We start from the raw sequence: 25,512 nt of genomic DNA on the forward strand, positions 1-25,512 counted from the left end.
CCTTCCGGCTCCAGCTCAAAATGATTTTTGTGGAACTATAAAAATCTATAAACAGCTGAATAAATTAAAAGGGCCTCCCCCTGAATGAACGTATGTGTATAGAGTGAATAAAGGTCTCAGGGGTTTGTCCCACAAATTAAGAGTCCCAAAATTAAGAGTCCCAAGGGCCGCCGGATATATATTCTGTACCAGCGAGTGGTCTTGGATCTCCAAACTTTGGACCTCAGGCAGCAACCTAAGTTCAGCTAGAACATCCAACCCAGAACTTCCTTAGTTGGTTTGAAGAGTTAGTGCACACTCCCTTTTTAACTGAGAACCGTGCCCAACAAGTCCAACTTTTCAAGAGGTGATTCTCGAAGTTCATACAACCATGCTGAGTTTATCTTTGGAACGGGGTAAGGTCTGGAGAAAATGACCCCAGAAGAGGGAAAACGACGTAAGAAACAGGAGAGCAACGTCTCGCTCGATGGGTGGTTGCAACCCCCAAAACATCAACTCTTCCTTCGAGCCGGAGTTGAACCAGCGACCTAAGGATAACCATATTGTTTTACACTACAGTCCTCCGCTCTACCAGCTGCGCTATCGAAGGAAATATAAAAATTGTGTTCCTACTATTCTATATTGAGGATATTGATAAGCAGAGGTTCGTGCATAATGGCCCACTAGTTGCCGGTGCATGGACAGCACTTAGCAGCCAGCTTAGGAGAAAGTCCTACATCCGCGATTCTGCAGACAACCCCTCTAGAACTGGATTCTCTTGCTTCATGTACGGGCTTCCAAGCAGGACCAGAGAGTGGGCTCTTCACCGGCACACCTAGAGCCTGTGCATCCCGAGGCCGCCCCGGACCGTGGCGATCTGCTCGCCCCCGGGCTGTTCTCTTCACGTAGTGCGCTGCCCGGGGCCTCCCTGGCATGATGTGTGTCTAAAGTGGGAGAGGACACCCGGGCATCGGAGAACTAAGGGCTGAGGTGGTGGAACATACAATTCTGATCGCGCAACTGCGAGCCAGAGAGAAGGGCGGGCCTCGGAGCTCTGGCCTGGGCCTTTCTTTTCCACACTTCCTGCGCTCGCCTCCAAATCCAGGAGCGTTTGCACATGCGAGCTGCTTCTCTCTTCCGCTTACACGTCCACAGAGTAGGGGAGGGAGGGGTATATAATATATATGGCTAAACCCAATGCTGCTATGAGAATTGACTTGGAGAAACTATTTTAAGGTTTTTCAAAGAGGAAGCCACAGTTTCTTTGAGTCAATAACAAATTTAGTGACCCAAGTCCCGACGCTAATTTTCCCGCTGAGATACTTAAATGTTCGAAAATCCACTGAAACATGAAAACTTGTCGGACCCCCAAATCAGGACAGCTGACGCCGGCTCTTCCCCTGTGGGGAGGGGACCTTGCTCTGGGCTCTAAATCTGCCCAGAGCGGGTGCTGAGGGCTCGATCCCAACTCTTTCCCCACAGCCCTTAGGCCCCGCTCCGGCTCCGGCCGCCCTCAGGGCTCTTGCTGCAGGTCCGCACAGCCAGGTCGTCCGCGGAGGCTGGCAGCGCTCCCCGCAGTTAGTAATGGACTCCGCCACAATCTAGGCAGCGAAGCAGCACTTGCGCATTAGCACTGGAAACTGAGAGGAAGCGGTTCCGCTCGGGTGTTTATTTGGCACATCTGAACACTGGCGAGAAGATATGAGCTGAATTTTCGCAGGGGTTAAAGTAACGAGAGAGAGGCGAGTGGCTGGTGAGGAAGATTTGAAAATAATAAATACACACGAGGCCCCAGCGAGATTTGAACTCGCGACCCCTGGTTTACAAGACCAGTGCTCTAACCCCTGAGCTATAGGGCCCTCTCGTATAACGCTTATTTCTCTTTCCCAGCTGGGCCTTTATTAGAGTGTCTGTAGGTAGCGGGCGACCAAAACCTGAACGTCGTTTCGATCTATTTCCCAACTACTGGAACTCAGTTTGTAGACTCTTACTGGGGACAGAGCAATATGGGGGGCGGTGACAGGACCTACCACTATTTTAAATTGCAGAAATCTGCCCAACCCAACACAGTCTGATGCAATGAAAGCTTTCCCCCTCTCTGCCCTCTGCAGATTGTGAAAATTAAGATATCTCACATGAAACCCAGACATCCGCACTTGGTTTTCTCCTTGATTTGGACATCCACCGATCGGCCTGCCTCAAGTTCATTAGACTAGGGACCTCTTTACAGCTCGAGTAGCAGCGCCAGAGCAGGCATTCATTAATTCTCTGTTTAATTCTTCCCTTCATTCAATAAACACTGAGCTCCAATTCTGTGTTAGGCTCTGCACTTAGGAACGAGGCATCCAGATATGGTCTTTACTTTGAAGTCACTGGCATAGTCTTGTGGTATAAAAGAAAGTTAGTTTTCATGAAAGAGAACAACAAAAAGTAGCTGTGCCCGGTGTGAGGGGCGGTGGACAGTGTCAAGGTTCACAAAACTACAGAGTGAGCCATCACAGAGGCAGGCCTGCAGGAGGGGATGGGACTCGAGCTGCGCTTTGAAGAAAGGTTAAGACATACAAGTTTGGGGGCGGTGTGATCCCTGGTAGAGAAAAATTTATGAGCAAAGTTGGAGAGAAAGACCTAGGCATTTAAAGGGCCAAGGCAGACACTGGGGCAGATGCCGGCCCTGGTGGAAGTGAGGGAATGTAAGACAAGTTAGCAGGAGACTGTGAAATTTCTGGAATGAAGTTACACCATTTTACAAATTGAACATGGAAACTCACAAGGCTTGGAGATGCAGAATGAATTGAAGGGAAGAGAAACCAGAGTCAAGGGGACACCAGAGATTGGCCATGGTGCAGATCCTCAAACATAAAATGCAGGAGAGTAATAGTTACAGGACTGGAAAGGAAGGAATGAATGAGAGAGACACAGGCAAGGGAGATTCTGCTGAAGTTAGATATGAATGAAGAAGAAATGAGACAACAAAGAGGAAAGAGTCAGGGAGGATTCTCAAAAATCATACCTTGAAGAAACAAGATGATACTGAAAAAAAATCTAAGGGAGAGATGTGTATCTCGAGAAGGCAGAGGGGGGAGAAGTGCTCAGATTCAGGTAGGCTGAATCTGAGGTGTGGTTGGAGGATATAGGAGTTTATGATAGCCAGAATACTCTTCTATCTAGAGTTCTGTAGATTGATAGGTCAAGGTTAGATCAAATTACCTAAGTCATTTATTGAGTCAGAGCCTCTAAGAGTTATGTGCTCTTGAAAGAAGAGAGTACAAAGAGAAAACAGCAGACACCTGAACCTGAGCTTTCTGAATAGCCCTGTTGCAGGCGTTTGTCATACTAGTGAGTGTCCAACACTTTTAAAACATTTTCCTTACTTTTTGTAATTGGACATATTATAAGTAAGTCTGTCCTAGAAAAGTTGCTTTCCCATCTGGCAGCTGAGAGTGAGCATGTTACCTAGGTCTACCAATCAGATGCATCCAGGGAAGATTTCAGTTTAGAAGTGTAAACCAGGAGTAAATAATCCCACAGGGAAATCGCATACTTTTCGAATGGTGAAGGTGTCAGATTCTTGGGTAGACAGCCACATACTAACACTATAGATTTCTTAAATCTATAGATTGCTGTCTTTCTTCTGTTCTGGAAAATTCTTAGCCATTATCTTTTTTTTTTTTAACTTTCTGATTACTTTTATTTGTATCATTCATTTTTTTTAACATCTTTATTGGGGTATAATTGCTTTACAATGGTGTGTTAGTTTCTGCTTTATAACAAAGTGAATCAGTCATACATAAACATATGTTCCCATATGTCTTCCCTCTTGCGTCTCCCTCCCTCCCACCCTCCCTATCCCACCCCTCCAGGCTGTCACAAAGCACCGAGCCAATATCCCTGTGCCATGCGGCTACTTCCCACTAGCTATCTACCTTACTACGTTTGTTAGTGTGTATATGCCCATGACTCTCTCTCGCCCTGTCACAGCTCACCCTTCCCCCTCCCCATAACCTCAAGTCCGTTCTCTAGGAGGTCTGCGTCTTTATTCCTGCCTTACCCCTAGGTTCTTCATGACATTTTTTTTTCTTAAATTCCATATATATGTGTTAGCATACGGTATTTGTCTTTTTCTTTCTGACTTACTTCACTCTGTATGACAGACTCTAGGTCTATCCACCTCATTACAAATAGCTCAATTTCGTTTCTTTTTATGGCCGAGTAATATTCCATTGTATATATGTGCCACATCTTCTTTATCCATTCATCCGATGATGGGCACTTAGGTTGTTTCCATCTCCGGGCTATTGTAAATAGAGCTGCAATGAACATTTTGGTACATGACTCTTTTTGAATTTTGGTTTTCTCAGGGTATATGCCCAGTAGTGGGATTGCTGGGTCATATGGTAGTTCTATTTGTAGTTTTTTAAGGAACCTCCATACTGTTCTCCATAGTGGCTGAACCAATTCACATTCCCACCAGCAGTGCAAGAGTGTTCCCTTTTCTCCACACCCTCTCCAGCATTTATTGTTTCTAGATTTTTTGATGATGGCCATTCTGACTGGTGTGAGATGATATCTCATTGTAGTTTTGATTTGCATTTCTCTAATGATTAATGATGTTGAGCATCCTTTCATGTGTTTGTTGGCAGTCTGTATATCTTCTTTGGAGAAATGTCTATTTAGGTCTTCTGCCCATTTTTGGATTGGGTTGTTTGTTTTTTTGTTATTGAGCTGCATGAGCTGCTTGTAAATTTTGGAGATTAATCCTTTGTCGGTTGCTTCATGCCATTATCTTTTTAAATGTTGTTTTTCTCTGTTTTTTCTTCTCCATTCATGAAACTGGAATTAAACATATATTAGACCTTCACACCCTGTCCTCCATTTCTTTTAACCTCTCTTCTGTATTTTCTGTCTTTCTTTCTCTCCAAGTTGCATTGTGGATTACATGTTCTTACTCATAATCCACTAATTTTCTCTACAGCTGTGTTTAATCAGCTGTTAAAGCTACCCACTGAGTAAACTGTAATTATAAATTGTAATTTTCAATTCTAGAAGTTCTATTTGCTTCTTTTTCAAAACTACTAAGCCAAATTTTGTGATTTCCCATTCCTCACAGATACCTGCCACTTAAAAAAAATCTCTTTAAACATAGTAATTATAATTTTTAATATCTATAACTGATAATCCTATATTATGCTATCTGTTGCTTTAGTTGATTCGTACTCATGTCACATTGTTTCCATGTGTAACTGGTCATCTTTGAATGTGTACTGCTCAATATCTTTGCAAAATTATACACAGTGAATTTTTGAGGTCAAGTTGAAGCTGTCTTCCTGGAAAATATATATATATATGGCTTTTGTTTCTCACATGTACCTGGACCATTATCAGCCCAAGAGGACCCTGAAAAAAGTTCATGGCCAGGCATTCCCTGGGCCTCCAAGATGATGTAAGCCCAAGCTGCAAATCAGACCTGTGATCACCAGGAAAAGACGAGGAAAAGCTGACAGCTCATCCTTTCTGTTTTCTCTTGCTAAGCTTAGATGATTTCTGCTGAGCTCCACAACAATTAAGTGGAAGGTTAACTTCTTGTTCATCCTTATCTTGTGAGAATATCTCTTTGGGGTTCCAACTTAATATTTGGCAGATTGCCTTCCTAGAATTTCCACTTTTGGTGGGAGCTGGATCTTGACATCTGTCCCTCTTTTTTCTCCCACCCAAAGATGCTGCCAAAACTATAGCCCAATTTTGCAGTAATTAGCAAATGTCTTAAGAGCTACAAAGGTTAATGCTCTCAGATTCCATCTTTCCTTTAGATTCTGACCTATTAGTTGCTTGTTATCATATCAGTACTTTGATGCTTTTACGAAGATTTGGTAAAATCTTATCCAATATTTTTATCATTTTTCCTCAAGGAGGTTGGTACAAATTAATTAGCCCACAATTACTAGAAAGGAAATTAGAGTGGTAGGAGTTATAAAATCAATCATATTCTACCACATGGGCTGAGAAGCAGAGAAAGCGTTACTATAGAAAGAGCATAAGGGAGAGAATGCCAAAGAACAAAAAAGAGAGTGGTGACAGTGAGAAAGGAAGCCTGGATACCTTCTAAGTCCCTAGCTATGGCCCACTTCAGAGGCCTCACTGTATTCCCACTTGGAATCTATGAGACTTCCCTGAATTCTTAAAGAAATCCTCCCTTTTTGTTTTAGCAAAAATTATCTTCAACTTAAAAGACTCCTAACTAACACTGAAGGTGTTAGTATGTGTCTCTCTACCTCACTGCTTTTATCTTCCAATATTTGGATCAACATTTATCAAATGGCCGTTATATATTGGCAACAGGTTGCCCTGTACAGATCTTTGCTCCAGTCAACTTGGCCCACTTATAATTCCCCAGATATAACTCACACCTTTTCCAGTTGTGATCATTTGCTTATTATTTCTTCAACTAGAATGATTTCCCATTTCTCCATACTTAGCAAACACTACTTATCCTGGAAAAACCATCTCAATGTTCTAATTCACAATGCCTTTGCTTTTTACCAAATAGATTTCATCTCTTTTCCCCTCTGAAACCCATGAACCATTTTTTGTCCTTGCTATTCCTTCCTCTACACTCCCTCTCTCAAGATTTTGAATAGGACACATGTAATGGAAGTGTCCCCCAGCACTCAGAAGTAAGCATCCAGACTGACATTACCCATTCAACTACACTCAGTCAATCATGAAATTATTGTCTTCCGTCCCATATTTCTTCATCTTATATGAAATATTGTCAAAAGGATGCACATTTTAATTTTTTTAATCTTCCAGAATTACTTCTGAGTTGTGGTTTTCTGTCTATTTCTATGTCCATCTTTTGGAAAATGCTACAAAAGATACAAAGAAAGAACTGAATGAGATGGAAAAGAAAAAGGGAAGGAGACTGTACTGCACTTTGGCTTTAGATGGCTTTGTTTTGCTTTTAGAATTGTGTGTATTAGTACATCATCTGCAGTTTATACATTATACAGCTCCTTTAGGGGAAGGTTGTATGGATTATACTTCTGGGTCTCCAAAATACCTAGCAAAGTGACCACCAGCACATACCAGGGCATTAATAAATACTAGAAATGGAGAGCAAACAAATACACAGATATGTGCAGAGAGTGAAGGAAATTATTACCCTCAGAAATCTAGAATACAACAGACTCTTATAGTTTCCTCTTCCTGAAATTCTTGGTAAAACAAGCACTGAAAATCTCTAAGGGACTTCTAGCTGTCACCCAATTTAAGCATAAATTCCAGGAAACTAGTCTGAATTCAGGTGCCAGTTCTCATATTTATGTGGTCACTGAATGGTGTACCTGACACCAGCACAGAGATGAATGTCTCACCCACCCAACACACACAGAGTATCCTTACAGAAAAAGGAGAAGTTACCTAAGAATAAACATATGGTTACCTACTGAGACTGAGAATCTCTAAGATAATGTTCATAAAAAAACACTGGGTAGAAACAGTTTAACATGGCATGTGCGTTTAGCCCTGCTGGGGCAGATTTCCTCTGAAAAATCTCTGACCTCCTTTTTCAGGCCAATTCATGATTTCAGACCCTCAAGCAGACACACTTTCTAGTGAGAGAAGCCCCACTTAAGAAACTTATCTTATGCAACAGGACAACCTTTGTTTTCTAAACATCTGTTCAGTGGAAAGTGTTTTGTGTTCATGGATTGGAAGAATTAATAGCGTTAAAATATCCAAACTACACAAAGTGATCTACAGATTCAGTGCAATCTTTATCAAAATCCCAATTGCATTCTCTACAAAAATAGAAAACAATCCTAAAATTCATATGGGACCACAAAAGTCACTGATGAGCCAAAGCAATTTTTTTTTTTTTAGTAAATATCAGTGTTTATTTACAGTTCTTACAAGGACTGGATTTATTCTCTTTGATCTCTTTGTCTTCTTTGAACACTTGACTAGCCAAAGCAATCTTAAGCAAGAAAAACAAAGTTGGAGACATCATACTTTCTGATTTCAAAATGTATTACAAAGCTACAGTAATTAAAATAGTAACATACTACCATAAAATAGACATAGATCAAAGGAACATAATATAGAGCCCAGAAATAAGTTTTCATATATATATTCAACTGATCTTTGGCAAGGGTGCCAAGAACACACAATAGGGAAAGGATAGCCTCTTTAAGAAATGGTGTTGGGAAAATTGGATATCCACATGCAAAAGAATAAAATTGGACCATTATCTCATATCTTATATAGAAATCAACTCAAAATGAATTAGAGACTTAAGTGTTAGACCTAAAACTATAAAACTACTAGAAGAAAACATAGGGGAAAAACTTCTCAACATTGGTTTAAGCAATGATTTTCTGATAATGACACCAAAACCACAGGCAACAAAAGCAAAAATAGACAAGTGGGATTATGTCAGACTAAAAAGTTTCTGTTCATCAAATGAAACAATCAATAGAGTGAATATTTTCTACCAAATAGGGGAAAACATTAGCAAACCATATATCTGATAAGGGATTAATACCTAAAATATATTTTTTAAAAAATCATATAACTCAATAGCAAAAAAACAAATGACCAATTAAGAAATGGGTAAAGGACCTGAGTAGACAGTTCTTAAAACAAGGCATACAAATGTCCAACAGATATAGGAAAAGGTACTAACATTACTAATCATCAAGGTAATGCAAATCAAAACCACAATGAGATATCACCTCACACCTGCTATAATGGATTTTATCAAAAAGACAAAAGATAGCAACTGTTGGTGAGGATGTGGACAAAAGAAAACCATTGTGCACTTTGGTTGGAATGTTAATTGGTAGAGCTATTATGGAAAGAGTATGGAGGATACTAAAAAACATTAAAAATATAACTACCTTATGATCCTGTAATTCCACTTCTGGGTTTATATCCCAAGGAAATGAGATCAGTATCTCAAACAGACATCTGAACTCCTATGTTTATTGCAGAATTATTCACAGTAGCCAAGATATGGAAACAATCTAAATGTTGATGGATGAATGGATAGAGAAAATATGGTATACATATATACAATAAAGTAATATTCAACCTTTAAAAAGAAGGAAATTCTGCCATCTGCAATACGTTTCTTGCATTGTAAGTTTTCTGCATTGTCTGGGATATGATTAAAATGTTAATTTCAGGTAGACTAATAAAAATGATGCATTTAGTAAATTTAAGGTTAAGAACTTAAAGAATGATAACTAAAAGTAAAACAAAATGGAGGAGATAAATGGAATGATAAAAGTGCTTGTTTAATACAAAGAAAGTCAGAAAAGGACGATGATGATTTATTTAAGATTATTTAAAAAATCAAAATGGAGTAACTATGTTTCAGACATCCAAAATGGAGCCAGGTACCCATTGTGGATGTGGTTTCAGAAACGTTCCCAAATCACTGAGAACTTGAATTTTCTGAACTTCAAGGACATTACCAGTCATTTTCAAAACAACATCTGGCACGGTATTTGTTTTTCTCTTTCTGACTTACTTCACTCTGTATGACAGACTCTAGGTGCATCCACATCTCTACAAATGACCCAGTTTTGTTCCTTGTTATGGCTGAGTAATATTCCATTATATGTATATGTATATATTTATATATACCACATCTTCTTTATCCATTCATCTGTCGATTTAACTCATATATGTGGAATCTAGAAAAATGGTACAGATGAACCTATTTGCAGGGCAAGAATAGAGATGCAGACCTAGAGAATGGATGTGTGAACACGAGGGGGAAGGGGAGAGTGGGATGAATTGGGAGATTAGGTTTGACATAAATACACTACCATGTGTAAAGTAGATAGCTAGTGGGAACCTGCTGTATAGCACAAGGAGTTCAGCTCGGTGCTCTGTGATGACCTAGATGGGTGGGAAGAGGGGGGAGGTCCAAGCGGCAGGGGTTATATGTATACATATAGCTGATTCACTTAATTGTACAGCAGAAACTAACACAACATTGTAAAGCAATTATACTCCAATAAAAAATATATATATATATCTGCTAGCCGCTGCTAGCTACAACCTTGTAGTTTCAAAATGTCCCCCACCCATGTCACAACTATGTTATCATTTCAAATCCCAATCAATCCTTGCTTAATAAGCATGCTTACTTCTAATTCTTGACAAATAATTTATGTAACCGCACAGTTTTTTGCTGTTGTAAGCTTCCCTCATTTTGTAATGCAATGGAACACAATTCAAGTGCTTCCTTGAATTTATGCTTCCTGGGCTGCAGTCCTAACAAACCCCAAATAAAAGCATTTATTTTCTGTCTCAACCAGGTCTCTGTTCCTGGATTTCTCGGTTAACAAGGAATAAAGAAACAAAGAACAGATAAGAGGGATCTTACTGTGATGACACAAATGTTTTAAACCTTGATTATTGTGATGGTGGTACAACTTGATAAATTTACCAAAATAATCATTGAATTATACACTTACAAAGATGAATTTAAGGTATGTAAATCATACCTCAATAGAGTTATTTTTTTAAGTGTTGATGGGAATAATAGAAAGCAAATAGCAATTGGTAGACTCAATCTCTTCTGTATCAGAAATTACAATTAATGTAAATGTTACAAATATTGTAGTTAAAAGCAAAAATTGTTAGATTGAGTAGAAATGAGACCTAACTCTATGCTGTTTATAGAAAACACATTTTAAATGTAAAGACAAGTGTTGACAGAAATAATCAATAAACAATGAACAATAGAAAGAGAAAAGAGTTTTATTTGTTCCAAACCAAGGACTGTACCCTAGGAGACACAGATTCAAGAAGCAATTGAACTGTGTTCCACCAACCTATAAAATGGAGGCTTACATAGGCAAAAAGTGCAAAGTTATGTAAGTTGCTTGTCAAGATTTAGGTATGGAGCTGGCAAGAAGTAAGGGTGTTTGTTAAGCAAGGATTGGCTGGGGTCCAAAATATTTGCATAGTTACAAGAGGAAACCTAAACCACAGTCATTCCATTTTGATTTTACAATACATTATTTTCTTTAATGGCTAAAGCAGATGTACAATGCATGTTTGACAGGTCATAAGACAAGCTGTTCTAGTTAGTGTAAAGTTCAAGCCAAATTGTGTATAAGCCAGAATGACTTGTGATGATGCAAATGTTTTAAACATTTATATATGGAAATTTATGAAAAGTTTGAGTTTATGAATTCAAATATATGAAACTTTCTTCCATCATACAGATAGGCTGGAAGGAAAAAAATGGAAAAGACATACCATTGAAAACTCTTTAAAGGAAAAAGAATGATGTAGTTATATCAATATCAGACAACAGATTCTTTAAGGTGAGAAGTACTATATGAGATATTGAGGAATATTTTATTATAAAAGTGTCAATTATATACAATATTCCTTGTGGTACATCCATACAATGGACTATTATTCAGCACTGAGACCTATAGCATGAGCTAACAAGCCATGAAAAGAAATGTAAGAACTGTTATGGACTGAATAACTACGTTTCCGCCAGATTCATATGTTGAAGCCCTAACCCCCAATGTGATGGTATTTGGAGATGGTCTTTTGGGGGTAAGTAGGGTTAGATGGGGCCATCAGGATGGGGCCCTCAAGCTGGGAGCAGTGTCCTTATAAGAAGAGATATCAGAGGGCTTGCTTTCTCTTTCTCTCTCCTTCTCTGCCATGTGAGGACAGAGTGCTTGCCTGCAAGCCAGACGATAGCTTACATCAGAATTCGACAATCCTAGCACCCTGATCCTGGACTTCCAGCCTCCAGAACTGTAAGTAAATATATTTCTGTTGTTCAAGTCACCCAGTCTATGGTATTTTGTATGGTAGCCTGAGCTGACTAAGACAAAAAACTGAAATGCATATTACTAAATGAAAGAAGCCCTTCTGAAATGTTACATATTGTATGATTCCAACTATTTGATGCTCTGAAAAAGGCAAAACTATGAACGAAACAAAAAGATCACTGGTTGCCAGGGGTTGGGGTGAGGGAGGGGTGAATAGGCAGAGCACAGAGGATTTTTAGGGCAGTGAAACTATTCTATTTGATACAGTAGATACATGTCATACATTTGTTAGAATCCATAGAATTTGTAACACCAAGGGTGATGCCTATTGTAAACTGTGGTTTGGGGGTGATAATGATGTATCAGTGTGATTCATTGATTGTAACATATGTACCATTCTGTACCACTCCAGTGTGGGATGCTGAAGATGGAGGAGTCTGTGCATGTGTGAGGGCAGGAGGTATATGGGAACTCTATGCACTTTCTACTCAATTTTTCTGTGAACTTAAAACTGCCCTGAAAAGAAATTCTATTTAAACTCTCCATAATATCCTTGAATTTTTATGTATCTAATAACATGTCTTCAAAGGTAAGAAACAAAAGTTGACATAACTGAGAGAAGAAATAGAAAAATACACAATCATCATTGGATATTTGAACAATCCTCTCTCAGTAAGTATTAAACAAGTAGACAAAATATTCAGTGAGGACTTCGAAGGTTTTATGAACACAGTAACCAATATCTGGTACTGGGAGGTAACTGGATAGATTCCTAACAAAAAGGAACTTTGACTAACGTTTACTATGCATATGCCAACTACAAACTGGCATTTGCCATCTGCCTCTGCAAGGATTAAGTCACTAGCCACTGCAGTCCCTGACCTTCAACACACCCTGAAAGGGGTTCAGGGTGGAGATCAGGAATGAGGCAATGTGTGCTCTGGGAAAAACTGGCAAAACAGACCTTTCAGATAGTTAGATACTTTCAGGAGAAGATTTTATGAGCCCAAATTCTTGCATCTTCTTACATCTAGAAAAGCACTAAAATCATTAACAGAGACATCTGCTCCTTGCCAAAATGTGTGCTTGACTGCATGTACCCCCTTCACTAAAATCACATACAATACTGAGTTCCTTCCTACCTCTTCAGAGCTGTTCCTCAGAGCTGTCTGAGATGCTGTCTCCCAGGCTATAGTCCTCATTTTGCCCCCAATAAAACTCACTCACAACTCTCACATTATACATGTTTTTTCAGTCGACACATACTTCAATCACTCAGTTGATAGAATGAAGGACTGTAGGATGCATATCCTGGTAGACATCCTTAGGTCTCTAAGGTTCAAAGGAGAATGCAAGTATTTTGCACACTACTGACAAGGATGTGAACTCTACCTTGTCTAAGTCCGTAAAATGGACATGATAAAAAATACACTTGGACATAGAAGATCAAGGGTAGATGAGATTCCATTTTCTTAGGCCGAGATCTTGCAGGTGCATTGTTCATGGACCTCAGACTTCCTAGGCTTCAAGTCTCTAAAGTTCTTTCACAGATGAGAAAGACCTGTGGTATCAAGTTTCCAGGGTGACCTCAGTTGATTAATTTGGATATGTGCAAAGTTTTCCATGTGGCCTAGGAGAGGGTAAGGGTGCAAACATTTCTCCTAGTTTCTCCTGCACGCTCATCTGTCTTTATGCCATGCCCAGTAAGACAAATACACGTGGCCAGAGACTTCAGAAGATAGCACCGTTTGATTCCACTTTTGCGTAGTTCATCTGAGACCTTTAGCATTTCTTGTCCTGGGCATCCTTGGGTCCACATTCTATTCATGCCTTTTTTTTTTGCGGTACACGGGCCTCTCACTGTTGTGGCCTCTCCCGTTGCGGAGCACAGGCTCCGGACGCACAGGCTCAGCGGCCATGGCTCACGGGCCCAGCCGCTCCGCGGCACGTGGGATCTTTCCAGACAGGGGAACGAACCCGTGTCCCCTGCATCGGCAGGCGTACTCTCAACCACTGCGCCACCAGGGAAGCCCTATTCATGTCTTAAGGGTCATAAAGTGACCGGTACTGTTCACCAGTATTGGAAGGACCTTATCCTTGTCCTTAACAGTAGTCTTTACTATTTTGCCAGGCTTTTCCCTCTCATTTATATCCAAGGCCTCTCATTTTTCCCCCACTGCCACCATATTGAGCATACATCTCTTCCCTGCACACTGCTTTCAAGAAGTCTGCACATCTTTGACTCCTTCAGCTTGCCTTCCTCATTTCTGTTACAATTCCAAAATAAAAAACTGATCTCTGCTGCAGTGGTTTTCGAAGCATGGTCCCTGGATCAGTAGCAACAGCAGCACCTCACAACCTGTTAGAAATATAAATTCTTAGGCCCTTGGTCTTCTAAATCAGAAATTCCAAGAGTTGAGTCTAGCAATCTGTCTTTTTAATAAGCCCTCCAGGTGATTGTGATGCATGCTAACATTTGAGGGCCACTGCTCTACCACTGGTGAGATGCCCCTCTCCAGTGATCTCTTTCCACACCAGCAGGGAGCTCCAGCCCCAATATGTCTACCTCTGTTACCCTTGAAACTACGTTGAGGTTCTTTTACAGAGATCCCACAGAGAATCTGAGTTAGCAGTCTTCCTGCAATCCCTGTTCCCTTCACTTTTATGTTGAAATTTATGGGATTTCAGGAAGAGATCTCTATCTCTATGCCCAAATTTCCCCCTTTTTATAAAGACACCAGTCGTATTGGATTAGAGCCCACACTAATGACCTCATTTTAATTTGATTACTTCTGTAAATACCTTATTTCCAAATAAGGTCACATATTGGGGCACTGGGAATTAGGACTTCTATATATCCTTCTGGAGGGACACAATTCCACCCAAAACAAAGACCATAGAATTTTACTGGAGGCTCTGGGAAAATCCCCTTTATGTGTCCTGGGAACCTTCAACACCACCAAGGGAAGGGATTAATTTTCCCTTCTCTTGGGGGAATTAAGAAACAATGACAATTGTCTATTCTTAAGGAAGTAAGCCAGGTCTGGGTGCTTCTTCTCTGACATAGACTGCATATTTGCAAGAGAGAGGGAAGCACAGAGCATATACAACCTCCCCGTTTAAGGCTCTTGGTGGAATTTGCCCCCCAAATAGCTTTAATTTTATCAAATGAAGGATGTGATCAGATATCACCAGGGAACCACAATTTCTACCCTTAGAAGGCAGAAAATTGGCCCAAGCATCCCCCAATCCCATTGCCCAGCCTTTTGCTCAGTCACCTGTTAGAATTCCAAAATACAAAACCGATCTCTGCTGCAATGGTTTTTATTGCCCGCCCCCCCACCCCCAAGTCTAGGCAGTAGTTGTGAAATAATTCTCAGCTACTGACACAAAGTAGCAAAAGAGACATAGCATCGTGGTCTTCTGTAACTTCCACTTCGTTGTAATTAAAAGCAGCAAGAATTCCTTTTCACATAGGGAACATGGAAACTCAAGTTTGGTGGATCCTAGACAGATGCTCAAACATTTGGAGAACTGATGTGTGGCTCCTCTTCTCCGTGTCATGAGGCGTGACAGTGTAATTCTCTCGCCTATTCTGGCCCCGTTCCCAGGCTCCCCTCCGGAGGCCGGCAGCCTTGGGCTTCTAGGTAGGATGAGGAGCGGGAGCGTGAGAGTTGTCAGGAATCCTGGGCACCTTGAGTACCAGTCTGGGCTCAGAATCCGGCCTCAGTCCCTATGGAAGGACGTCTCAGTCCGTCTCCTTCCGCAGTCGCCAGTAGTAATAGCCTCCACAGGGCTACAACTGCGCAGGGGAAACAGGACCTCTCTGGGAGACGCAGAAATGGGAGACACAGAGATACAAAAGGGACTAGAGGCTCCCGGGAAGCAGGAACCGATCCGACCTAAAAAACAGCCTCCCTTCCCGCAGGCTGAACTGGGGAGGAAGACTGCAGACTCTGCTTGGGCTGGCACTAGGGAGCGGGCATTGATCGGCGTCGGCTATTTGCGCTTTCGGCCAAGAGAAGAAAAAGGGAACTAGGAAACAAGCTTTTTTTTTTTCCCCAGTCGTTTAACGCACGCACTGTGCATGACTTCTGGAGACTTCTCTCCCGGCTTCAGAACCGAAAAGTATCAAAGTCAAAATTTAGCAAAGAATTGAAGTCGCGGCGCGCGGGGTGGTGACAGGGAAAGACAGTTTGCTCTTTGTTATTCCACCACCGCGATCCCCAAGTGATCTGGAGTCTAAATCAAGGAGTTCATTCGTCCTTCAACAGTTTTTGAGCGCTTACTGGACGCCAGGCGGAAGCTGACGTGACCCGCCTTCGCAAAGATGTTACATTCTAGATCCCAAGTGCTGTGCTTTGGGAGGGGATACTTGGTTTTGAAGGTCTTTCTCTTTTAGCTCCTGGAGTGAGAAGAGCTGTTTGGGTTGGGTGAATGCAGGTTCGAGTCCTAGTAGAGCTGAGAAGAACTTTCTTAGTGTCCCTTGGTGATACCTAGAATCATGGTTTCGGGTCAGGGAGTTGAGAACAACGCGGGAAAAAAAAAGGGCAGAAATGTATAACTAGTAAGTGTACAGAATTATACGGTATACGCTTGGTAGCGTGGCCGAGCGGTCTAAGGCGCTGGATTTAGGCTCCAGTCTCTCTGGAGGCGTGGGTTCGAATCCCACCGCTGCCAAGGTTTTCTTTCTTAATCACAAGCGATCACTGCCCGTGTCCTCACTACAGGAGCGGATAAGGACTTGCCAAAGGTGTTGCATTTAAGCTGGGGCGTTCAAGTTGAGGAGAGGTGGAGAGCCTTGAAACCGGCGGGGTGGAGTGGGGTTAGGCTCCCGGGAGCAGGAACCGATCCAATCTAAACGACAGCCGCCCTCCCTGCAGGCTGAATTGGAGAGTAAGACTCTGCAGACTCCGGGGTGGGGCACGGAGGGGAGCGGGGAGCGAAGTAAGACTTTGTCTCATCATTTTCTCTTAAGTGTTAACACGGCAAAATTCGGGCAGATGCAAAGTGTCCCTGTGCAGTTTCTGCTGCTGACTGCCTCTGGAACCCCTATAGTTTCCTACGGGATGTTCTCTATTTTTCCACTGGTCTCCCCGCTACAACAGCACCCCCCACTCACCCACCCACCCTTTCTCTTTCCGTCTCTCCCTCCAGGTAAAGGTGGTAAAGTCAAGCCAGTAAAGGACGATGGGTTAAGCATAAAGCGAATCATCGAGGGAGGCAACTGCTCACCAGCTCAGGGAAGTGATTCAATTCCCAGGCTTGAGCCAGCCAAGGAAGAGTACCCTGACCGCCCGCCCCACCCCCAGCCCGCAAGGTATCCTAGGATGGGTTCAAAGTCAGAATTTGAGCTCTTTAGAGAAAATTCTCACTTTCTGACCTTTGGACAATGACTTTCCTGCCCCATGTGCACTGCCTTTGGTACCCAAAGGGTGCACTGGGCACGGTTTGGCAGTCATTGCCCCCAGGTGTGAATCCAGGCATTGTCCCTTCCTCAAGCCTTTGAGAAGGAGTCATCGGTTCATTTCAGTAGGTGGTGATAGTCCTGACTGGCCCACGCCCTAAAGGAGGCAAGAGATAAATTTGTCCTTGTGACTTATTAGTCAGCCTCTACCATAGTGACATTTTGGATAATTCTTTGTAGTGGGGGCCTGTCATATGTATTATAGAATGTCTAGCAGCATCCCTGGCCTTTACCCACTAGACACCAGTAGTACTGTCCCAGTTTTGACAAACGAAAATGTCTCCAGACATTGTCAAATGTCCCCTACGAGGCAAAATCCTCCCTAAAGACCTGAGGGTGCAACTACAGTATTATCTCCCAGTGTTTGGTTTGTCTTCTCAATCTCTTCACAGTGTCTTTTGAAGGGCAGGGGTTCTTAATTTTAGGAAGTACAATTAATCACTGTACTTAATTTTTCTTTGATGGGTCATGCTTTAATGTTGCATCTAAGAAATCTTCCCCCAACACACGTTGACAAAGATTTTATTCTAAATATTGTATAGTTTTGATTTTTCATCCATTTTGAGTTAAGTTTTCATTCAGTGTGAAGTAGGGATCAAAATTGTGGGTTCTTTTAAAGCATCATTTGTTGAAAAGACTACTTTTCTCTACTGACTTGCCTTTGAAATTTTGTCAAAAATTAGTTGATAATACATGTGTGGTTCTACCTCTGCACTCCTGTTCCATAGATCTATTTTTGTATCTTAATGCCAATACTACAGTCTTGATTGTAGCAGATTTCTAAGTCTTGAGGCCAGGCGCAGTGAGTCCTCCAACTTTGTTTTTCTTTTGTTGTCTGGAGCATGCTACGTCTTTGGATTTTCATATGAATTTTGGAATCAGCTGGTCATTTTCTGGGAAAAAAACCTGTTGTTATTTTGATTTGGATTACATTGAAACCATAAATCAATTTAGGGATAATTGATATCTTAACAGTATTGTCTTCTCATTCACAAACACAAAATGTTTCTCCTTGTATTTAGGTTTTCTTTCATTTCTCTCAGCATTTTTTTTTCAGTGTACAAGTGTACACGTTTTAATGCTAAGTATTTCATATTTAATGATACTATAGTAAATTGGATTGCTTTTTTTTTTTTTTTTTTGTGGTACGCGGGCCTCTTACTGCTGTGGCCTCTCCCGTTGCAGACCACAGGCTCCGGACGCGCAGGCTCAGCGCCCATGGCTCACAGGCGCAGCCGCTCCATGGCATGTGGGACCTTCCCGGACCGGGGCACGAACCCGTGTCCCCTGCATCGGCAGGCGGACTCTCAACCACTGCGCCACCGGGGAAGCCCCTGGATTGCTTTTTAAAAGAATCCAAAATCGATTTCTTTTTTAAAAAAATAAATTTATTTATTTTATTTACTTATTTTTGGCTGTGTTGGGTCTTTGTTGCTGCGTGTGGGTTTTCTCTAGTTGTGGCGAGTAGGGGCTACTCTTCTTTGCAGTGTGCGGACTTCTCATTGTGGTGGCTTCTCTTGTTGTGGAGCATGAGCTCTAGACACACGGATTTCAGTAGTTGTGGCACGCAGGCTCAGTAGTAGTGGCTTGCGGGCTCTAGACCGCAGGCTCAGTAGTTGTGGCACACGGGCTTAGTTTTCCACAGCATGTGGGATCTTCATGGATCAGGATTTGGACCCATGTCCCCTGCCTTGGCAGGTGGATTATGTAACCATTGTGCCACCAGGGAAGCCCCAAAATTGATTTCTGATTGTTCATTGCTAGATACTATATATATATGTGTGTGTGTATATATATATATATACACACACACATATATATGGTATACACTCTCTATATATGTATATATAGTATAAACAGTAATATATACAATTAATTTCAATATTAATCTTGTATTCTACAGCTTTTCTAGATTCAATTAGTAGTTATAGCTTTCTGTAGATCCCATAGGATTTTTACATAGGCTTTCATGTCTTTTTTTCACTTTTCCAATTGAATTTTATTCCAGAACATTTTAAACCCAGTACATTTCCCCACTGCTAACAGCTCCATCCTCCATCAACCCGTAGAGGAAAGAACTGAAGCTACTGCTCAGCTGTGAGTGTGCTGTCAGCTACAGATTTTCAAGGAATATAGAACAAAGTCCTGGAGCCAGGCCAGCAGCGGTCAGTGACTCAGCCAGCTCCCAGAACTGTGGTCCTGAGTTCGCAGGTGTGCGCCTTCAGTAGTGTCTCTCCCTTCCTGGCCCTGCCGCTTTGCTCAGACTGACTGGAAATCCATGCAGCACAGGAACAGTGAGAGCCCGGAACCCCGCACGTTGTCCTCAGAGGTCCGTGCCCCACATGCTAGAAGAGTTCTGTCTAGGCCAAAGCCACACAACCCGAGGGCAAGTTCAGGTGTTATCCAGAAGAGTCCAACACTAATCCTTAAAGAAAAAACAGCTGCTCTCACTGACCTTGCTACCGAAAACTCGGCCTCTGTACACCGGTGCCGAATCAAATCTTGGAGACAGAGTATTGGGTGAAGTAGAGAAGGATAGCTTTATCACTTTGCCAGGCAAAGGGGGACACAGTGGGCTCCTGTCCTTGAAAACTATGTGTCCTAACCCGGGAGGATTGGAGGAGAAGTTTTACAGCAACTGTTCAAGGGTGGGGTCTCTGACAAGGTCAGGGGTGAGCAGGGCCTGCGCTCCCTTCATCTTGTCTCAGGTGGTCGGTCCCCTAATCTCGATGAGCTCCTCTGGTCCTTTAATCTGGCTTCAGGTGGTTTCCTGGCAACAGTTAATTAGCAACTGTTTGAATCTGCCCTTTGGAACTCAGGGAAGGTCCTGGAGGCTGGAGTCTTGCCTACAAGAAACAGGGGATGAAAAAGGCCTCCGTGCCCGGGAGCCCCACAGGGCCTCACTCGGTTTCACCCTCGGCTCACTATGTACCAGGCACTGTGCCAAGCACTTAGTACTTCATCTTCGAAACAGCCTCGTGAGGTCGTTGTGTCATTATCCCCACTTTACAGATGAGGGAAGAGACTCAAGAATGAAGTCACATACTTGCCTAAGTCTCAGAGCTCTTAAGATGGGGCTCAGGTTCTGTGTGACCTGAGCTCTTCGTTACCTCATACCCCAAAACTGCCCCTTAGGAAAGAGGGGTAGGGGATGAATTCTGACAGAGAACACTTTTAGAAATTTGGAGAAAACCCAGCCACTGCAGTGATTGGGGGCACCCACCTGAGTGCAGGCAAAACTGCACAGCTGTTAATGCCTGGCCCAGCCCCAGTAGACGGGCACTCTGCTCCCCTACAGACCTGTGGCCTTGCTTTCAATAAGCAAAGGTCATCGTGGGCAATTCTGCACAGGGGTCCCAGAATTCAAATTGCTGTCTTGTTTCTCAGGCGTTTGCTTAAGAGAGCCTAGTGCTGGGTGCGCAGGAGGAATGCCTGATTCAGGTCAAAATAAATATGCCAGTCTCCACCCAAAGCTTATCTGCTCTCAATCCTCCCAGAATAGGGCCTGGTGACTTCTGGTGGCATCATGGGAGGATCCAGCTTCCCATGAGCCTGTAGGCTCTGCTATTCCATTGTAGCCTAGCAGTTCCTACAATGGCTACAGTCAGAGTTCCAGTTCTGAGAGAAAGGGATAAAATGACCCTTGAGTGGCCTTAACTCTATAGCTTCAGAGCATATTTATTCTCTGGAAAATGACTCTGAAGGAAGAGGCAGACGGCGACAACAGGATGAGAACTTTACCCCAGGTCACTGAGTGGAGATAAGAAGACTCTTAGATATTGCCACCCCTACCCACCTCCCCAGGGAGGGAGACATTTAGAGTGACAGCCTGGGACCATCTGTTGGTACATTCCCTACTCCTGCTGGCTCTAGCAGCTAGCCCACGGGACATTTTCATCATATCTGTAAAGTGCCGTTAGCAAAGCCACAGGATTTGGGGAGAAAGGGCTGTCAACAGCCCTGGAGCGCAGAGGGCTGTGCTGTGGGCAGAGGGAGCTGAGTACAGATAGATGGTCCCAACTCTTTAGACCCTGGGGGCAGCTGGCAGCATCCTGCCCCAGCCACTCTCCTGGTCTCCTCTCCCCAAGGGAGCCTCTCCTTCCTCACTCCCTTCTGCCTTGCGCCTCCTCCGTTCCTCTGCTGGTGCCCTGGGCCAGGTCCTCAGGCCAGTACTGGTCCTCCATACACTGTTCCATGTCCGTGCTGCTCTCAGGCTCTTTGTCCTCAGGGTGGGTCCGGAAGCTGCTGGCCTCCTGCTGTTCCCACTGCACCTCCACCAGCTGGTAGAGCTGTTAGCCCAAGTTCCTGTGCCCAACGATGAACAGTGAGACCAAACAAACCAAAACGTCACAGTTTGGAGCAGAGAAAGGTTTTTTTATCTTAATTAAAAAAAAAATTTTTTTTTACATCTTTATTGGAGTATAATTGCTTTACAATGGTGTGTTAGTTTCTGCTTTATAACAAAGTGAATCAGTTACACATATACATATGTTCCCATATCTCTTCCCTCTTGCATCTCCCTCCCTCCCTCCCTATCCCACCCCTCTAGGTGGTCACAAAGCACCGAGCTGATCTCCCTGTGCTATGCGGTTGCTTCCCACTAGCTATCTATTTTACGTTTGGTAGTGTATATATGTCCATGCCACTCTCTCACTTTGTCACAGCTTACCCTTCCCCCTCCGCATATCCTCAAGTCCATTCTCTAGTACGTCTTACTCCTAGGTTCTTCATGACATCTTTTCTTTTCTTAAATTCCATATATATGTGTTACCATAACGTATTTGTCTTTCTCTTTCTGACTTACTTCACTCTGTATGATAGACTCTAGGTCCATCCACCTCATTACAAATAGCTCAATTTTGTTTCTTTTTATGGCTGAGTAACATTCCATTGTATATATGTGCCACATCTTCTTTATCCATTCATCCAATGATGGACACTTAGGTTGTTTCCATCTCCGGGCTATTGTAAATAGAGCTGCAATGAACATTTTAGTATATGACTCTTTTTGAATTATGGTTTTCTCAGGGTATATGCCCAGTAGTGGGATTGCTGGATCATATGGTAGTTCTATTTGTAGTTTTTTAAGGAACCTCCATACTGTTCTCCATAGTGGCTGAACCAATTCACATTCCCACCAGCAGTGCAAGAGTGTTCCCTTTTCTCCACACCCTCTCCAGCATTTATTGTTTCTAGATTTTTTGATGATGGCCATTCTGACTGGTGTGAGATGATATCTCATTGTAGTTTTGATTTGCATTTCTCTAATGATTAGTGACGTTGAGCATCCTTTCATGTGTTTGTTGGCAGTCAGTATATCTTCTTTGGAGAAATGTCTATTTAGGTCTTCTGCCCATTTTTGGATTGGGTTGTTTGTTTTTTTGTTATTGAGCTGCATGAGCTGGTTGTAAATTTTGGAGATTAATCCTTTGTCAGTTGCTTCATTTGCAAATATTTTCTCCCATTCTGAGGGTTGTCTTTTGGTCTTGTTTATGGTTTCCTTTGCTGTGCAAAATCTTTGCAGTTTCATTAGGTCCCATTTGTTTATTTTTGTTTTTATTTCCATTTCCCTAGGAGGTGGGTCAAAAAGGATCTTGCTGTGATTTATGTCATAGAGTGTTCTGCCTATGTTTTCCTCGAAGAGTTTGATAGTTTCTGGCCTTACATTTAGGTCTTTAATCCATTTTGAGCTTATTTTTGTGTATGGTGTTAGGGAGTGATCTAATCTCATACTTTTACATGTACCTGTCCAGTTTTCCCAGCACCACTTATTGAAGAGGCTGTCCTTTCTCCACTGTATATTCCTGCCTCCTTTATCAAAGATAGGTGACCATATGTGCGTGGGTTTATTGCAGGGCCACGCAAGGAGACAGGTGGTTCAGGCCCCCAAACCCTGAGCTCCCCGAAGGGTTTCGGCAAAGCATTTTTAAAGGCCAGGTGAGGGAGGGGGGGTCCGCAGGGTATGTGATCAGCTCATGCACAGTTCTCTGATTGGCTGATGGTGAGGTAACAGGGTGGTGTCACAGGGGTTAACACTATCAGTCCTTAGGCTCCAGGAGGCCAGGGGCTGTGTGCTCATGGTCATCAAGTAGTTAACATCTTCCATTTGGTGGGGGTTTTCACTTCTGTAAACCAACTCTGGAAATGTGCATCAAATACTGTTATCTAGGTACTTCAGAGAGGAGCTAAAGCAGAGGATGAGGGGAAGGGCCTGTCCCGGGAAGGCCCCATAGGGTCCTGCTCAGTCACAGAGCTCCATGGCTGTCCTGGCATCTTCCACTGAGGAGTGCCCCTGCTGGCCCACCTGGATTTTCTTGTGCAGTAGTTGCAGGGTCAGGTCCTTAAGAGAGACCTGGGTCTGGGTGTTGAGGCTGGACTAGCTGAGGAGGTTGGAGACATAAGTGGTATCTGGAGTTTGGCCCCGAGGGTAGACGTACTTGAGGAAAGACCTGGAAGCCATTGTGCAGCACGTGCCTCCCAGCACCTTGCCCTTCAGGAGCTTCAGGATCTCTTTCTGGGCCACCTGGAAAGAGATAGCCTTGCACACGTGCTGCCCAGTGATGGCGCTCCAGAGACTGCAGTAGTCCATGATGGGCATCTCAGTCCAGACGTACTTGCTGAAGAGGACCTCGCCGTGCTAACTCTCCACAGAGCAGCGGGCCAGCTCACTCACCCACGTTCGGGGTTCTGTGCCCACCATCTCACAGTCGATAGCCACATACTTGCTGGGCAAGGGCCCAGCAGATTCCCTGGGTGTGGGCTTTCTGTTGCATGGGGCACCTCCAGATTCAGCCCTTGGACACACTCCCTCATACTGCTGGTGGCTTCCTTGCCTGGTGGTGCCTCCAACAGCGTGGGTGGCGGGGAGGACCCCGGCTCTGGGGATGTGCTCAGCAGCCCCTGCTCCTGCAGCAAGGCCTTCTGGGCCATGAACTGCTGGTGCTGTCTGCTCTTCCTCTTGTGTTTCCGCCAAAGCACAATCTTGCCATTCGGGCTGGCCAGGGAAGGGCACAGACACTGGGCAGACTCAGGAGATTCCCGGCATACCATCCCAATCAGCTCACCATTGAGGGAAAGGGAGGCCTGGGAGGTAATCTACCATCGGGGCAGCACCCTGAAACTCCGCGAATCCCCTCACGCTCCTACGTGCTGTCCAGGCAGCCAGGCAGCTCCCACATGCCCCAGGCTTTCATGTTTTCTTGGAAAAGAATTTCAGCTTTACTTCTTTGTTTAAATACAGATGCTGGATGCCTTCTATTTCAATTTTTTTTTTAATTTATTTATTGGGCAAAATCTCTAGTACAATGTTGAATACAAGTGATGAAAACAGATGTCCTTGTTTGCTTCTTATCTTACAGGGGAAACATTCAGTCTTTTATCATTAAGTTGATGTTGGTTGGAAGTTTTTCATAGATGTCCTTTATCATATTGAAGAAGTTCCCTTCTTTTCCTTATTTGCTGAGGGTTTGTGTGAAGAATGAATGTATACTTTGTCAAATGCTTTGTCTGCGTCTTTTGGTAAGATCCTATGATTTTTCTTTTTTTAATCTGTTACTATGATGACTTACATTAACTGACTTTGAATATTAAACCAACTTTGCTTTTCAGGGATAAAGCTCACTTTACTTTTTTTTTTTTTTTTTTTTTGCCTCTCCCATTGCGGAGCACAGGCTCCGGATGCGCAGGGTCAGCGGCCATGGCTCACAGGCCTAGCTGCTCCGCGACATGTGGGATCTTCCCGGACCGGGGCACGAACCTCTGTGCCCTGCATCGGCAGGCAGACTCTCAACCACTGCGCCACTAGGGAAGCCCCCACTTTACTTTAATCTTGATGTATTATTATTTTATATACCATTGATTCAACTTGCTAAAGTATTGCTAAGTTCCTTTGCTTCTATGTTCTTGAGACATATTGGTCTGTAGTTTTCTTTTTTATGTAGTGTCTTTGGTTTTGATGCCAAAAACATGCTGGCCTCATAGAAAGAGTTGGGAATTATTACCTCCCCTTTAATTTTTCTGGAAGAAGTTGTGTATAAATGGCATTATTTCTCCCTGAAATGTTTGTTAAAATTCACCAGTGAAGTTTTCTTGGTCTGGTAAATACATCGGAGAGTATAAAAAGGGCAACAGCTAGGGCCCCATGGGGACTTCACATCTTAGCTCCTGCCTGGTGCACCAACCTTTGAGTTACAGCGTCTCCTTATTGTATTCTTCTAAGAGAGACACATTTTGTTGATCGACAGCCAACAAAACTGG

General features: G+C 43.0%; 3 non-coding genes and 1 pseudogene across 3 annotated transcripts; 1 reads left to right on the forward strand and 3 right to left on the reverse strand.

Moving 5' to 3' along the window:
* Nucleotides 1-499: 499 nt before the first annotated feature.
* TRNAY-GUA (transfer RNA tyrosine (anticodon GUA)) lies at nucleotides 500-589 on the reverse strand. Its single transcript is given in 2 exon segments — nucleotides 500-535; nucleotides 553-589. It is a non-coding gene; the product is annotated as a tRNA-Tyr (tRNA).
* Nucleotides 590-1,765: 1,176 nt separating this feature from the next.
* TRNAT-UGU (transfer RNA threonine (anticodon UGU)) lies at nucleotides 1,766-1,838 on the reverse strand. The gene has a single exon. It is a non-coding gene; the product is annotated as a tRNA-Thr (tRNA).
* A 14,549-nt stretch (nucleotides 1,839-16,387) lies between these two features.
* TRNAL-UAG (transfer RNA leucine (anticodon UAG)) lies at nucleotides 16,388-16,469 on the forward strand. Its single transcript has one exon. It is a non-coding gene; the product is annotated as a tRNA-Leu (tRNA).
* Nucleotides 16,470-21,359: 4,890 nt separating this feature from the next.
* Nucleotides 21,360-24,366, reverse strand: LOC132530938 (apoptosis-enhancing nuclease-like; annotated as a pseudogene).
* Nucleotides 24,367-25,512: the final 1,146 nt, after the last annotated feature.

Source organism: Lagenorhynchus albirostris, chromosome 1 (assembly GCF_949774975.1).
Source record: "Lagenorhynchus albirostris chromosome 1, mLagAlb1.1, whole genome shotgun sequence".
Classification (NCBI taxonomy): Eukaryota; Metazoa; Chordata; class Mammalia; order Artiodactyla; family Delphinidae; genus Lagenorhynchus; species Lagenorhynchus albirostris.